Consider the following 15,192-nt stretch of genomic DNA (forward strand, 5'->3'; position numbering starts at 1 on the left):
CGTTGCTAAAACTCCCGTAACAGTCCCGTTATTTTATCTTTGAACCGCTTCATGTCTGCCACATGTTGGGTCGCGCACACATTTTTCAGACAGGAGAAGTGAGCTGCATCACCACCGTCTCCCACAATGACAGCTTCAACTTGAAAGAACGTATGCTGTCATAATAATGCGTGACAACTTTGTTGCGCCCTTGCAGCTGTTTGTTCAAGTTATTCAGGTGCTCTGTAACATCCACCATAAATGCAAGGTCCTGCATCCATTCTACGGAATAAAATTCTAACACTGGTTTGCCCTTTTCTTCCATGAACTGTTCAATTTCTTCTCGTAAATCAAAGAAACGCCTCAGCACAGCACCTCGGCTTAACCATCTTACCTCAGTGTGGTATGGCAGGCCATAGATGTAATCTTTCTCTCTGAGAAGGCTGTCAAACTGACAGTGATTCAGGCTTCTGGATCGGATGAAATTAACAGTTTGGATGACCACCTTCATGACGTTATCCATCTTTAATGACTTGCAACACAATGCCTCCTGGTGCAAAATACAGTGAAAAGTCCAAAAATCACGTCCGCCATTTGCAGATTGCACTCTCTCTCTGAACTTTGTCACAACGCCTGCTTTTTTCCCGATCATCATCTGTAGCCAGGCTGACAGCACGGGACCAGTCCACTCCGACCCTGTCCAGCGCACCAACGAGTGCGGTGAAAATATCAGCTGCTGTCGTTGTATCTGTCATCGGCACCAACTCCACAAACTCCTCGGTGACGGTCAATGTGTCATCAACTCCGCGGATGAAAATGGCCAGTTGTGCAACATCTGTAATGTCCGTGCTTTCATCAATTGCAACCGAAAATGCAATAAATGACTTTACTTTTTGCTTCAACTGGCTGTCCAAATCCACTGAAAGATCGGAAATCCTGTCTGCAACTGTGTTTCTTGTCAGGCTGATATTTGCAAAAGCCTGGCGCTTTTCAGGGCACACAATCTCCGCTACCTTCATCATGCATGTATTTACAAATTCACCCTCACTAAATGGCTTTGAAGCCACTGCGATTTCATTAGCAATGAGGTAGCTAGCTTTCACTGCAGCGTCACTGATGTCTTGGCTGTGAGTAAACAGACTGCTGTTTCTTCAGACCCGCCAACAGTTCATTCACCTTCTCTCTTCTCCGCTGTCCTTGAAAGTTGTCATATTTGTCAGCATGAAGACTCACATAGTGGCGACGAAGGTTATATTCTTTCAGCACTGCAACACGCTGTGAACACACCAAACATACAGCTTTCCCATTCAATTCCGTGAATAAATAGGAGGATGACCATTTTTCTTGGAACACTCTGCACTCTGCGTCCACTTTTCTCTATTTTGACAGAGACATATTGGGGCAATGAGGGTGCCAAAGCACATTATGTTAAAAGTAGAAGCCGTAATAAATATTGCGGCCAAAACAAAGTAGCTCATCCGGACTGGCTGCACTTGCTTGACCTACTTGCTCTGCCCCGGTATAAACAGTTTGCTTGATTAACACAATTGATATTGCGCCATCCAGTGGACGCAATTGGAACAACAGTTTATTTTATTGAAAAAGTGCAGCTCATTTTTATACTTTACAAAATCATTTCGCGGGCCGGATTAAACCCGTTTGCGTTTGACACCCCTGGTCTAAAGCTTATCTTGAGGTATTGTAACTTCCTTAATATTACAGATCACGCACCAGCTGTTGTTAACAAAGAGACACACACCCCCCCTCTTGAGCTTAATCGACGCTGCCATTCTGTCCTGCCAATACATAGAAAAACCAGCAAAGCTACTTTAGTAGGATTGTGCATCTTTCCCTTTGAAGACGATTAGATCTAGATACATGAGCTCCAATACTGTGACGAGGTGTGACTGAAGGAGTCAGGCGCAGGAGGTAAAATATTGAAGTCCAGAGTTTAATCCGTTTACATAAATCCAACACCCCAAGCGTCAAACGAAACTATTACAAGGGAAAACATCCACCTTGGCATAAACACAGTGAATAGTAGCTCAACCAAGCTACACACTCTCACAACAAACAATCACTCACATACTAATTAGGGGAATGAGCACCAGGTGTGTGTGTGATTGACAAGACAAGACATGACAAGTGGAGTGATGAGAATGGGATCGGCAGTAGCTAGTACTCCGGTGACGACGAACGCCGAAGCCTGCCCGAACCAGGACGGGGTGGCAGCCTCGGCGGAAGTCGTGACAGATACGATACAGGAACGGTACGTTTTAGTTTGAAGCTAATCGGTTTGATTAGATGAACAAATGGATTTGGTTCGATGTGATTCGATAAACACATTCATTTTCCATTGAAAATGTTAATCTGCTGCTGATGGAGCTCATAAACTGGGCCTCCGAGCTGGTCCCACTAATTAATTTGTCCTTTTTGCAGATTAAAAGTGTTAAAGCTGGTAATGTATCAATATTTATCTTAGAAAATTAGCTATGACATAGCCAATGAATACAGTGAGGGAAAAAAGTATTTGATCCCCTGCTGATTTTGTACGTTTGCCCACTGACAAAGACATGATCAGTCTATAATTTTAATGGTAGGTTTATTTGAACAGTGAGAGACAGAATAACAACAAAAACGCATGTCAAAAACTCCAAGTCATTAAGGTTTCGAGGCTGACGTTTGGCATCTCGAACCTTCAGCTCCCTCCACAGATTTTCTATGGGATTAAGGTCTGGAGACTGGCTAGGCCACTCCAGGACCTTAATGTGCTTCTTCTTGAGCCACTCCTTTGTTGCCTTGGCCGTGTGTTTTGGGTCATTGTCATGCTGGAATACCCACCCACAACCCATTTTCAATGCCCTGGCTGAGGGAGGGAGGTTCTCACCCAAGATTTAACAATACATGGCCCCGTCCATCGGCCCTTTGATGCAGTGAAGTTGTCCTGTCCCCTTAGCAGAAAAACACCCCCAAAGCATAATGTTTCCACCTCCATGTTTGACGGTGGGGATGGTGTTCTTGGGGTCATAGGCAGCATTCTTCATCCTCCAAACACGGCGAGTTGAGTTGATGGCAAAGAGCTCGATTTTGGTCTCATCTGACCACAATACTTTCACCCAGTTCTCCTCTGAATCATTCAGATGTTCATTGGCAAACTTCAGACGGCCCTGTATATGTGCTTTCTTGAGCAGGTGGACCTTGCGGGCGCTGCAGGATTTCAGTCCTTCACGGCGTAGTGTGTTACCAATTGTTTTCTTGGTGACTATGGTCCCAGCTGCTTTGAGATCATTGACAAGATCCTAGTTCTGGGCTGATTCATCACCATTCTCATGATCATTGCCACTCCACGAGGTGAGATCTTGCATGGAGTCCCAGGCCGAGGGAGATTGACAGTTCTTTTGTGTTTCTTCCATTTGCGAATAATCGCACCAACTGTTGTCACCTTCTCACCAAGCTGCTTGGCGATGGTCTTGTAGCCCATTCCAGCCTTGTGTAGGTCTACAATCTTGTCCCTGACATCCTTGGAGAGCTCTTTGGTCTTAGCCATGGTGGAGAGTTTGGAATCTGATTGATGGATTGCTTCTGTGGACAGGTGTCTTTTATACAGGTAACAAACTAAGATTAGGAGCACTCCCTTTAAGAGTGTACTCCTAATCTCGTTACCTGTATAAAAGACACCTGGGAGCCAGAAATCTTTCTGATTGAGAGGGGGTCAAATACTTATTTCCCTCATTAAAATGCAAATCAATTTATAACATTTTTGACATGCGTTTTTCTGGATTTTTTTGTTCTTATTCTGTCTCCCACTGTTCAAATAAACTACCATTGAAATTATATACTGATCATGTCTTTGTCAGTGGGCAAACGTACAAAATCAGCAGGGGATCAAATACTTTTTTCCCTCACTGTTTATTGGTGAACCCCATTTTCTTGGTGACATGTAATGCAGTAATTACTTAAAACGATGCAAAACGTTTAGATTTGCAATTATAGTAGTAAGTAAATAATTGTGCCTTGTTTTCCTGGATGTTTTAAGCTGATGTTATACTGTATGTTTTGCTGTATTATATACCGGAAGTGGTTTCTACCCTTTTGTGGTGTTCAAAATAGCCACTAATACTGTGTCATGAAGAAAGTATGAAATACTTTGATAACAACACAACTGTAAAAACGTTGACAGGGAAATACAATCATCATCCTATTAGAATATGATATTGAATCATGGGATCTTACTTGGTCAAATATTGAATTTGGACTAACTCAGGTGGAGTTGCATACAGCTCCAACAAATACTGTAGATCCTACTGTGCTACTGAGCTGTGAAACCAAACAGCCAAGGGCTATCCCCAGAGGAGGGTAATCAGGAGAAATGGGACATGGTCTCCAGAGAAAGATGCAATGGACAATGAAGATTCCAAATGGTTTATTTATGCTGCAATTACAGCCTGTCACATAATATCTCAATCACACTTTGTCTTTCTCAACTTTTACCCCCAAAGCATCCATGTCATAAAGAAGGTTTGCTGTAGTTTTGTCACGGAAATGTAGGCTTACTGTATCACTATACCTGCATAGAGGGTGGGATAGGATTTTGTATCTAATTTAATATAAGTATTTATTCTGTATAATATCTGGTAAATATGACCAATAGGAGTTTTGGATTATATTATATGGATGGATCATTCTGAACGTCATATCCTCCTTGCATCTGCAAAAAACCCAGACTTACTTATGATTCAGTACTACAGAAATTGGTTTAATTATTTATTTACTAGCTAACTAAATGTTAACACAGGATAACATACACACTTAATACAAGAACAACATGTCCCTAGCTGACTGATGACAACATGACCGCTTATTACAAAAGATGGAGAGGTAGAGAGCGGTAGAGAGAGAGAGAGAGGCACAACACTTTGATACATTTGGAAACTACCCTCACAGTAATCATATATTTTGCACACGAACTGCCGCCCGTTTGGAGTAAGAAATCATTCATGTATTTACGTGATATGCCTTGGTTCTTTGTTTATTTCTGTCAGAACCAAGCCTTCTTGGAAAGGGGTTTGGTTGGGCCTTTCCGTGGCATGCTTGTAAGGCTCTGATTGTCCACAAGCGGTCACAATGTACAGTACCAATCAAAAGTTTGGACACACCTACTCATTCAAGGTTTTTTCTTTATTTTGACTAATTTTAGTGAAGACATCAAAATGAAATAACACATATGGAATCATGTAGTAACCAAAAAAGTGTTAAACAAATCAAAATATATTTTATATATGAGATTCTTCAAATAGCCACCCTTTGCCTTGACGACAGCTTTGCACACTCTTGGCATTCTCTCAACCAGCTTCACCTGGAATGCTTTTCCAACAGTCTTGAAGGAGTTCCCACATATGCTAAGCACTTCTTGGCTGTTTTTCCTTCACTCTGCCATCCGACTCATCCCAATCCATCTCAATTGGGTTGATGTCGAGGGATTGTGGAGGCCAGGTCATCTGATGCAGCACTCCATCACTCTCCTTCTTGGTCAAATAGCCCTTACACAGCCTGGAGGTGTGTTGGGTCATTGTCCTGTTGAAAAACCAATGATAGTCCCACTAAGCCCAAACCAGATGTGATGGCGTATCGCTGCAGAATGCTGTGGTAGCCATGCTGGTTAAGTGTGCCTTGCATTCTAAATAAATCACAGACAGTGTCACCAGCAAAGCACCCTCACACCATAACACCTCCTCTTCCATGCTCTACGATGGGAACTACACATGCGGAGATCATCCGTTCACCCACACCGCGTCTCACAAAGATACGGCGGTTGGAACCAAAAATGTCCAATTTGTACTCCAGACCAAAGGACACATTTCCACCGGTCTAGTGTCCATTGCTCGTGTTTCTTGGCCCAAGCAGGTCTCTTCTTATTGGTGTCCTTTAGTAGTGGTTTCTTTGCAGCAATTCGACCATGAAGGCCTGATTCACACAGTCCCCTCTGAACAGTTGATGTTGAGATGTGTCTGTTACTTGAACTCTGTGAAGCATTTAATTGGGCTGCAATTTCTGCGGCTGGTAACTCTAATGAACTTATCCTCTGCAGCAGAGGTAACTCTGGGTCTTCCATTCCTGTGGCGGTCCTCATGAGAGCTAGTTTCATCTTAGCGCTTGATAGGTTTTGCGACTGCACTTGAAGAAACTTTGCCTCCTGAGCCCATTGGGGAGTTGCAGCGATGAGACAAGATAGAAATTGGGGAGAAAAAATGGGTAAAATAATGAATAAATAAATCATAAGAAACAAGGTTTTGAAGAAACTTGAAATTTTCCGTATTGACTGATCTTCATGTCTTAAAGTAATGATGGACTGTCGTTTCTCTTTGCTTATTTGAGCTGTTCTTGCCATAATATGGACTTGATATTTTACCAAATAGGGCTGTCTTCTGTAAACCCCCCCTACCTTGTCACAACACAACTGATTGGCTCAAACGCATTAAGAAGGAAAGAAATTCCACAAATTAACTTTTAACAAGGCACACCTGTTAATTGAAATGCATTCCAGGTGACTACCTCATGAAGCTGGTTGAGAGAATGCCAAGAGTGTGCAAAGCTGTCATCAAGGCAAAGGGTGGCTGCTTTGAAGAATCTAAAATATATATTTTTAATACACTTTTTTGGTTACTACATGATTCCATATGTGTTATTTCATAGTTTTGATGTCTTCACTATTATTCTACCATGTAGAAAATAGTAAAAATAAAGAAAAACCCTTGAATGAGTAGGTGTGTCCAAACTTTTGACTGGTACTGGATATATTCTACACATACTGTATTTAACCTCTTTTTTGGGGTAGGCACAAAACTACCTTCATACTTCCATTCAATTTTTGGAGAAAACCATCGTGTTCTTGAGAATCTCCCCTTTCCACAGTGGGGTCTTATTAGTTTGTAGCCCAAACGGTTCGGACGCTACCAAACAGAAGTTGGCACGTCGACGGTACCACCTTCAGTAAAACGGAGAACAACATCGTGTTTGTGAGAGTCTCCCCTTTCCATAGAGCAGGCATAATAGTTTGTAGATTGAACCGTGCGGATGCTGCACACGTTTTCGTGAGAAGACCGATTTTCAGGATGTCTCATAGTCTGACAAACACCGCTCTAGCTCTGCCACCTTTCACCGCAGACACTGGCGGATGCAGTGGATTGAAACGCATCCAATGCAAAATATCCCAGATATCTCTACCATTAACTGGGAAATTTTCATGGGCATTTTTTTGTTATGTAACTTAGATTAGGTGTGTTAATCGACTAACTCTAGGGGGATAAAACACAGTCCACTGTACAAAATAAGAAATTCTCAAGTGAGGGACATCTCAAGGAGATTAACATTCATAAGCTTGTTCAGTACATGAGGGCAAATTTAGTCAAAGTTTTTTTTATACCTAGGAGAGGCGTTGATAGGTTTTTGTTCCAGCCCTTCTCTAACACCGAATTCAACTAATTGTGGTTTAAATTGAAGACTTGAACACAGTGCAATCCCCTGGAACTGAAATCACATCTACAGTGGGGAAAAAAAGTATTTAGTCAGCCACCAATTGTGCAAGTTCTCCCACTTAAAAAGATGAGAGAGGCCTGTCATTTTCATCATAGGTACACGTCAACTATGACAGACAAATTGAGAAAAAAAAATCCAGAAAATCACATTGTAGGATTGGTAATGAATTTATTTGCAAATTATGGTGGAAAATAAGTATTTGGTCACCTACAAACAATTAAGATTTCTGGCTCTCACAGACCTGTAACTTCTTCTTTAAGAGGCTCCTCTGTCCTCCACTCGTTACCTGTATTAATGGCACCTGTTTGAACTTGTTATCAGTATAAAAGACACCTGTCCACAACCTCAAACAGTCACACTCCAAACTCCACTATGGCCAAGACCAAAGAGCTGTCAAAGGACACCAGAAACAAAATTGTAGACCTGCACCAGGCTGGGAAGACTGAATCTGCAATAGGTAAGCAGCTTGGTTTGAAGAAATCAACAGTGGGAGCAATTATTAGGAAATGGAAGACATACAAGACCACTGATAATCTCCCTCGATCTGGGGCTCCACGCAAGATCTCACCCCGTGGGGTCAAAATGATCACAAGTGAACGGTGAGCAAAAATCCCAGAACCACACGGGGGGACCTAGTGAATGACCTGCAGAGAGCTGGGACCAAAGTAACAAAGCCTACCATCAGTAACACACTACGCCGCCAGGGACTCAAATCCTGCAGTGCAGACGTGTCCCCCTGCTTAAGCCAGTACATGTCCAGGCCTGTCTGAAGTTTGCTATAGTGCATTTGGATGATCCAGAAGAGGATTGGGAGAATGTCATATGGTCAGATGAAACCAAAATATAACTTTTTGGTAAAAACTCAACTCGTCGTGTTTGGAGGACAAAGAATGCTGAGTTGCATCCAAAGAACACCATACTAACTGTGAAGCATGGGGGTGGAAACATCATGCTTTGGGGCTATTTTTCTGCAAAGGGACCAGGACGACTGATCCGTGTAAAGGAAAGAATGAATGGGGCCATGTATCGTGAGATTTTGAGTGAAAACCTCCTTCCATCAGCAAGGGCATTGAAGATGAAACGTGGCTGGGTCTTTCAGCATGACAATGATCCCAAACACACCGCCCGGGCAACGAAGGAGTGGCTTCGTAAGAAGCATTTCAAGGTCCTGGAGTGGCCTAGCCAGTCTCCAGATCTCAACCCCATAGAAAATCTTTGGAGGGAGTTGAAAGTCTGTGTTGCCCAGCGCCAGCCCCAAAACATCACTGCTCTAGAGGAGATCTGCATGGAGGTATGGGCCAAGATACCAGCAACAGTGTGTGAAAACCTTGTGAAGACTTACAGAAAACGTTTGACCTGTGTCATTGCCAACAAAGGGTATATAACAAAGTATTGAGAAACTTTTGTTATTGACCAAATACTTATTTTCCACTATAATTTGCAAATAAATTCATTAAAAATCCTACAATGTGATTTTCTGGATTCTTTTTTCTCATTTTGTCTGTCATAGTTGACGTGTACCTATGATGAAAATTACAGGCCTCTCTCATCTTTGTAAGTGGGAGAACTTGCACAATTGGTGGCTGACTAAATACTTTTTTTCCCCACTGTATATTTTAGAATGAGCTTCATAAGTTACAATGTCCTGGCAAATCTTCATGATAAACAATAACATAGGTTAATCTATTTCTGTATAACATTGTGATGTTGCACACACTCCTGAGTAATATCCTGGGATATGAGGATTATCCTGGTGGCTGGGAGGTTCTTTACATCTGCAAGGTGTCAGGGTGGGATGTCCTTCAACCGGGAACAAGCAGAGAAATTAACCTCACAACTCAAATTGCATTGCTGGTTCAAGTTGCTGAAGCCACAACTACCTTTATTAATGTGCAATTATGTTGTTAATAACAGTTTTGCATACTTTTAGACTTGGTCAAGTTGTGTACAATAATCAAATCAATAGTGTGGTTAGTATTATTGTTGCATTTTTTTATTAACCCATCCACCATACATACAATATATACATACATTAGATTTTACTCTGGTATACATTATATTATATGTAGTGTTTTCTATAATACCATTACTGATCATGAGCTCTTTAATCCCACCCCTCAGCTACTCTCAGCTCATCCCACCTATCACCCTTGACCACCCTGTGCCACATTTTTCAACTGTTCTGTGATGTTTTACATGAATTTTGTACCTTTCTAATCGCATAGTATCCAGAGATTGTGAGCTAAAGATGAAAACCTTTCCTACAAGAATTATTATATTGTTGATTGATTGACTATGGCTTTCCAAATCACCCAACACTGCTATTTGTAGGGTTAATTTTATATGAATGTTATGATTTTTTTTGCCATTCCTGAACCTGTGACCAGAAACAAGCTACATATGGGCAATACCAGAAAAATGATCTAATGATTCTGTCTCTTCGCAGGCAAAATCTGCAGAGCTGAGATTGATGTATGCCCCATGTATATAGCATTCTGTTGGTGGCAGAATTAAGTGTTGTTTTTTTGTATCAGTTCATATACCATGTGCCGTGGAATTAGTACATCTACGATTGGTTAGTTTAGTTGTTCATCTCTAAACAGGCGATAAGCAGGATGAGATCGCCTCCTAGCTAGCTATCGCATCTGATGTGTTATCTAGCTGGCTAGCTAGCTTAGCAACAGGCTGATAAACACCAGTTAGTTACTCAACATTTGAATTCACAATTCATATGAAAGTCATTTGTCATTTTAACATAATTTGGTGAATAAATTAACTTTATGCTTACATTTCGTGAAGTTATTCGTTATTCTTCTGGAAAATGTTATCCCAAGCGGGGACTTCTGTCTGCCATTAATTCAGAAATTGTTAGTTTTCACTGCGCTGCAAGGTGTGATAGCCTCCCCGGTGAAGGATACATGGGATTGTAACATGCCAATTTTGACAACCTGCCTAGAAATTCTGCCTCAAAAGGCAGTATCCTTATTATCGTCAGCTGATGTGTCGTTAAACCACCAATACGAGCTAAATTCACCCGCACAGCTGATCTCAATTGTAACCATTATTGGTCACCTCATTACTGCTCCCTAAAAGATGCTTGCAACCAAAGTATTTCAAGATATGATAGTCATTTTTTAACAGACGAAAGGCGATTTATCTAATTGACAAGTATTCCGTACAATATAAATAAAGTATTTCCTTGTTTACCACGGCAAACCTACTATGGCAATTTACCCGACACTTTGTATGAATGGAAACTAATGTTGGTGTAGCCCAGTGCTTCTCAATTATTTTCTGTTACGCCTCCCTAGGAAGAAGTAAACATTTCGCGCCCCCCAACTCTCCGCCGCGACTGTAAATAGTATAATTTGTCTATAAAATTGTTATAAGTACACCTCTGCATAACATTGTATCCTTATTAACATTAAAGAAAACAAAAAAAGAAAAAAGAAAGTAATATAGATCAACTTACAACAAAGATTAACTTTATTAACATTGTTTTTAGTCTGTAACAGAAAATACTTAAAGTTCATCAATTTGCCTGAAATAAAATAAAAAATTCAAACCTTATTTAAACTGTAAACATTTTTTGACCATTTGATACTGTATAATAAAGTATAATAAATAAATAATAATACATTCAAATTGATCAGCCACATTAACTCAGGAGCACAATATATGAAACACTTTGACCTATAAAACAAAAATGAATAATACAATTTGTGCAGATTTTTTTATAAAAATGAGGAAGTCAGGATTAATGGCTACAATGAGCACGTTTTGCAGTGCACAGCTTTTCGAAGCGGGGTTTGAAGCATGATACTGCAACTCTCAGCTCCTGCTCAATGTTTAGCTGGGACTTGTACTTGGTCTTCAGTGCAGCAACAGCAGAGAAGCCAGTCTCACAAAGATAAGATGTTGCAAAAGGAAGAAGAATGCCCTTGGCCCTCTGCCCTAAGAGTGGATACTGCCTCTCTACACCCAGAATTCACTCAGTGTCTTTGATGTGAACCTCAGTCTCAATGTGGAGTCAGACGTCATATCAATGAACTGGTCCTCCTCTGCAGAGCTGAAACCAGTTGGAGCTGGTGCATTGAAAGGATCTCTGACCCAGTCATATTGGGAACTGTTTTCAGGGAAGTACTTTTTAAAGAATCCCATCAGTGATGAAATATGCTCCTTAATATATGGAATCACTGAGGTGGCATCATAGTCAGTAGTGTCAACAAATTCATGCAGGTTCTTGAATGAATCAGTATTTCCTTCATCAAGTCGCCTGTCCCACATTGCAAGTGTTCGAGTGAAAGAGCTGATCTTGTCTGCGACCTGAGGTGTTTATCTTTCCCTTGAAGCTGTAGATTTAGTTCATTTAGCTTTCCAAATATGTCACTCAGGGAGGCCAGTTTTGCCAGGAAGTTCTCATCACTAAATTTTTCTGCGAGGTCATACTTGTGCTCCTGCTCCGAAAACATTCTTATCTGCTCTCTGAGCTCAAAAACTTGGGACAAGACTTTTCCTTGTGACAGCCACCTTGCTTCACTGTGAAACAGCACAGCTTGATGTTCAGCTCCCATCTCCTCACAGATAGCAGAGAAGACTCTTGTTTTTAGTGGTCTGGTGATTGGGGTGTAATGTCTTTAAGTGACGCCTTAATTTATTTGGCTTCATGCTGTCCGCTGCCAACATTTTTAGACACAGTAAACATACCTGTCTTTCCTCGTCTCCCACCGTAGTTGCAGTGAAGCCAAGCGCTACATACGCTTCGTCATATTTCCTTGTCTTAGCTTTCGGGAGACTTACGTTTGTCTCATCTCTGTCTCTCTCCGCCTTTCATCCCTGTTAAATATTTTTCCATGGTGTCTCTTAAGGGTTTGTTATCTGCACTTCATATCTCCTGCTCTGTGCTGTGTGCTCTTGTTCGGTGCAAAAAAATCCTACTCCCTGCGGCAAAAAAAGCGCCCCCCTGGCATCGCTCTGAGCCCCCCCAGGGGGGCGCGCCCCACTATTTGAGAAGGACTGGTGTAGCCTAATGACTGTTATTTTATTTGTTTCCGATTTATTTGTTTCTTATTTATTTGTTTCCTATTTATTTCCTAAGATCGGAATAAAATAATAAACCTGGACTGTCCATATTTGAAATGTGTAACTACATCAAGTCAATTGGGGTTTTGAGTTATTCGTGCCAGAATCGAACCCACACCAACAAGATAGGCATATGTGCGGGCTGAAGGCAGCAGCACTAACCGCTAGACCACCCCAGGCCACGAATATATATATATATATTTTTTTACCTATCTTGTGTTATTAAGCTATTTAAAATGACAGTTGTTGATGTGTACGGCTGCATTTCAGGCCTAGCGTTTGAGCAAGCGAGAGAGAATATCATTTTGATAGCAAGCCCTGATCCCAATGACTCGACTGCCCCCTCATGGCGAGAAAGAGAACTGCTCATTTTCAGCCATTCACAAGGCTCATTTGAATTACCTGATGCATAAGGAAAATTCTCCACGACAAAAGTGTGATCAAGTTAAGATCTGACATACAGTGGGGAGAACAAGTATTTGATACACTGCCGATTTTGCAGGTTTTCCTACTTACAAAGCATGTAGAGGTCTGTAATTTTTTATCATAGGTACACATGAACTGTGAGAGATGGAATCTAAAACAAAAATCCAGAAAATCACATTGTATGATTTTTAAGTAATTCATTTGCATTTTATCGCATGACATAAGTATTTGATACATCAGAAAAGCAGAACTTAATATTTTGTACAGAAACCTTTGTTTGCAATTACAGAGATCATACGTTTCCTGTAGGTCTTGACCAGGTTTGCACACACTGCAGCAGGGATTTTGGCCCACTCCTCCATACAGACCTTCTCCAGATCCTTCAGATTTCGGGGCTGTCGCTGGGCAATACGGACTTTCAGCTCCCTCCAAAGAGTTTCTATTGGGTTCAGGTCTGGAGACTGGCTAGGCCACTCCAGGACCTTGAGATGCTTCTTACGGAGCCACTCTTTAGTTGCCCTGGCTGTGTGTTTCGGGTCGTTGTCATGCTGGAAGACCCAGCCACGACCCATCATCAATGCTCTTACTGAGGGAAGGAGGTTGTTGGCCAAGATCTCGCGATACATGGCCCCATCCATCCTCCCCTCAATACGGTGCAGTCGTCCTGTCCCCTTTGCAGAAAAGCATCCCCAAAGAATGATGTTTACACCTCCATGCTTCACGGTTGGGATGGTGTTCTTGGGGTTGTACTCATCCTTCTTCTTCCTCCAAACACGGCGAGTGGAGTTTAGACCAAAAAGCTCTATTTTTGTCTCATCAGACCACATGACCTTCTCCCATTCCTCCTCTGGATCATCCAGATGGTCATTGGCAAACTTCAGATGGGCCTGGACATGCGCTGGCTTGAGCAGGGGGACCTTGCGTGCGCTGCAGGATTTTAATCCATGACGGCGTAGTGTGTTACTAATGGTTTTCTTTGAGACTGTGGTCCCAGCTCTCTTCAGGTCATTGACCAGGTCCTGCCGTGTAGTTCTGGGCTGATCCCTCACCTTCCTCATGATCATTGGTGCCCCACGAGGTGAGATCTTGCATGGAGCCCCAGACGGAGGGTGATTGACCGTCATCTTGAACTTCTTCCATTTTCTAATAATTGCACCAACAGTTGTTGCCTTCTCACCAAGCTGCTTGCCTATTGTCCTGTAGCCCATCCCACCCTTGTGCAGGTCTACAATTTTATCCCTGATGTCCTTACACAGCTCTCTGGTCTTGCCATTGTGGAGAGGCTGGAGTATGTTTGAGTGTGTGGACAGGTCTTTTATACAGGTAACGAGTTCAAACAGGTGCAGTTAATACAGGTAATGAGTGGAGAACAGGAGGGCTTCTTAAAGAAAAACTAACAGGTCTGTGAGAGCCGGAATTCTTACTGGTTGGTAGATGATCAAATACTTATGTCATGCAATAAAATGCAAATGAATTACTTAAAAGTCATACAATGTGATTTTCTGGATTTTTGTTTTAGATTCCGTCTCTCACAGTTGAAGTGTACCTATGATACAAATTACAGACCTCTACATGCTTTGTAAGTAGGAAAACCTGCAAAATCGGCAGTGTATCAAATACTTGTTCTCCCCACTGTATGTATTGTGGACAATACAGTGGCTTGCGAAAGTATTCACCCCCTTTGGCATTTTACCTATTTTGTTGCCTTACAACCTGGAATTAAAATGGATTTTGGGGGGGGTTGTTCATTTCATTTACACAACACTTTGAAGATGCAAAATATTTTTTTGTGTGAAACAAACAAGAAATAAGACAAAAAAACAGAACTTGAGTGTGCATAACTATTCACCCCCCCCCCAAAGTCAATACTTTGTAGAGCCACCTTTTGCAGCAATTACATCTAAACGTTTCTTGGGGTATGTCTCTATAAGCTTGGCACATCTAGCCACTGGTATTTTTGCCCATTCTTCAAGGCAAAACTGCTCCAGCTCCTTCAAGTTGGATGGATTCCGCTGGTATACAGCAATCTTTAAGTCATACCACAGATTCTCAATTGGATTGAGGTCTGGGCTTTGACTAGGCCATTACAAGACATTTAAATGTTTCCCCTTAAACCACTCGAGTGTTGCTTTAGCAGTATGCTTAGGGTCATTGTCCTGCTGGAAGGTG

This window comes from Coregonus clupeaformis, unplaced genomic scaffold (assembly GCF_020615455.1).
Source record: "Coregonus clupeaformis isolate EN_2021a unplaced genomic scaffold, ASM2061545v1 scaf0133, whole genome shotgun sequence".
Lineage (NCBI taxonomy): Eukaryota > Metazoa > Chordata > Actinopteri > Salmoniformes > Salmonidae > Coregonus > Coregonus clupeaformis.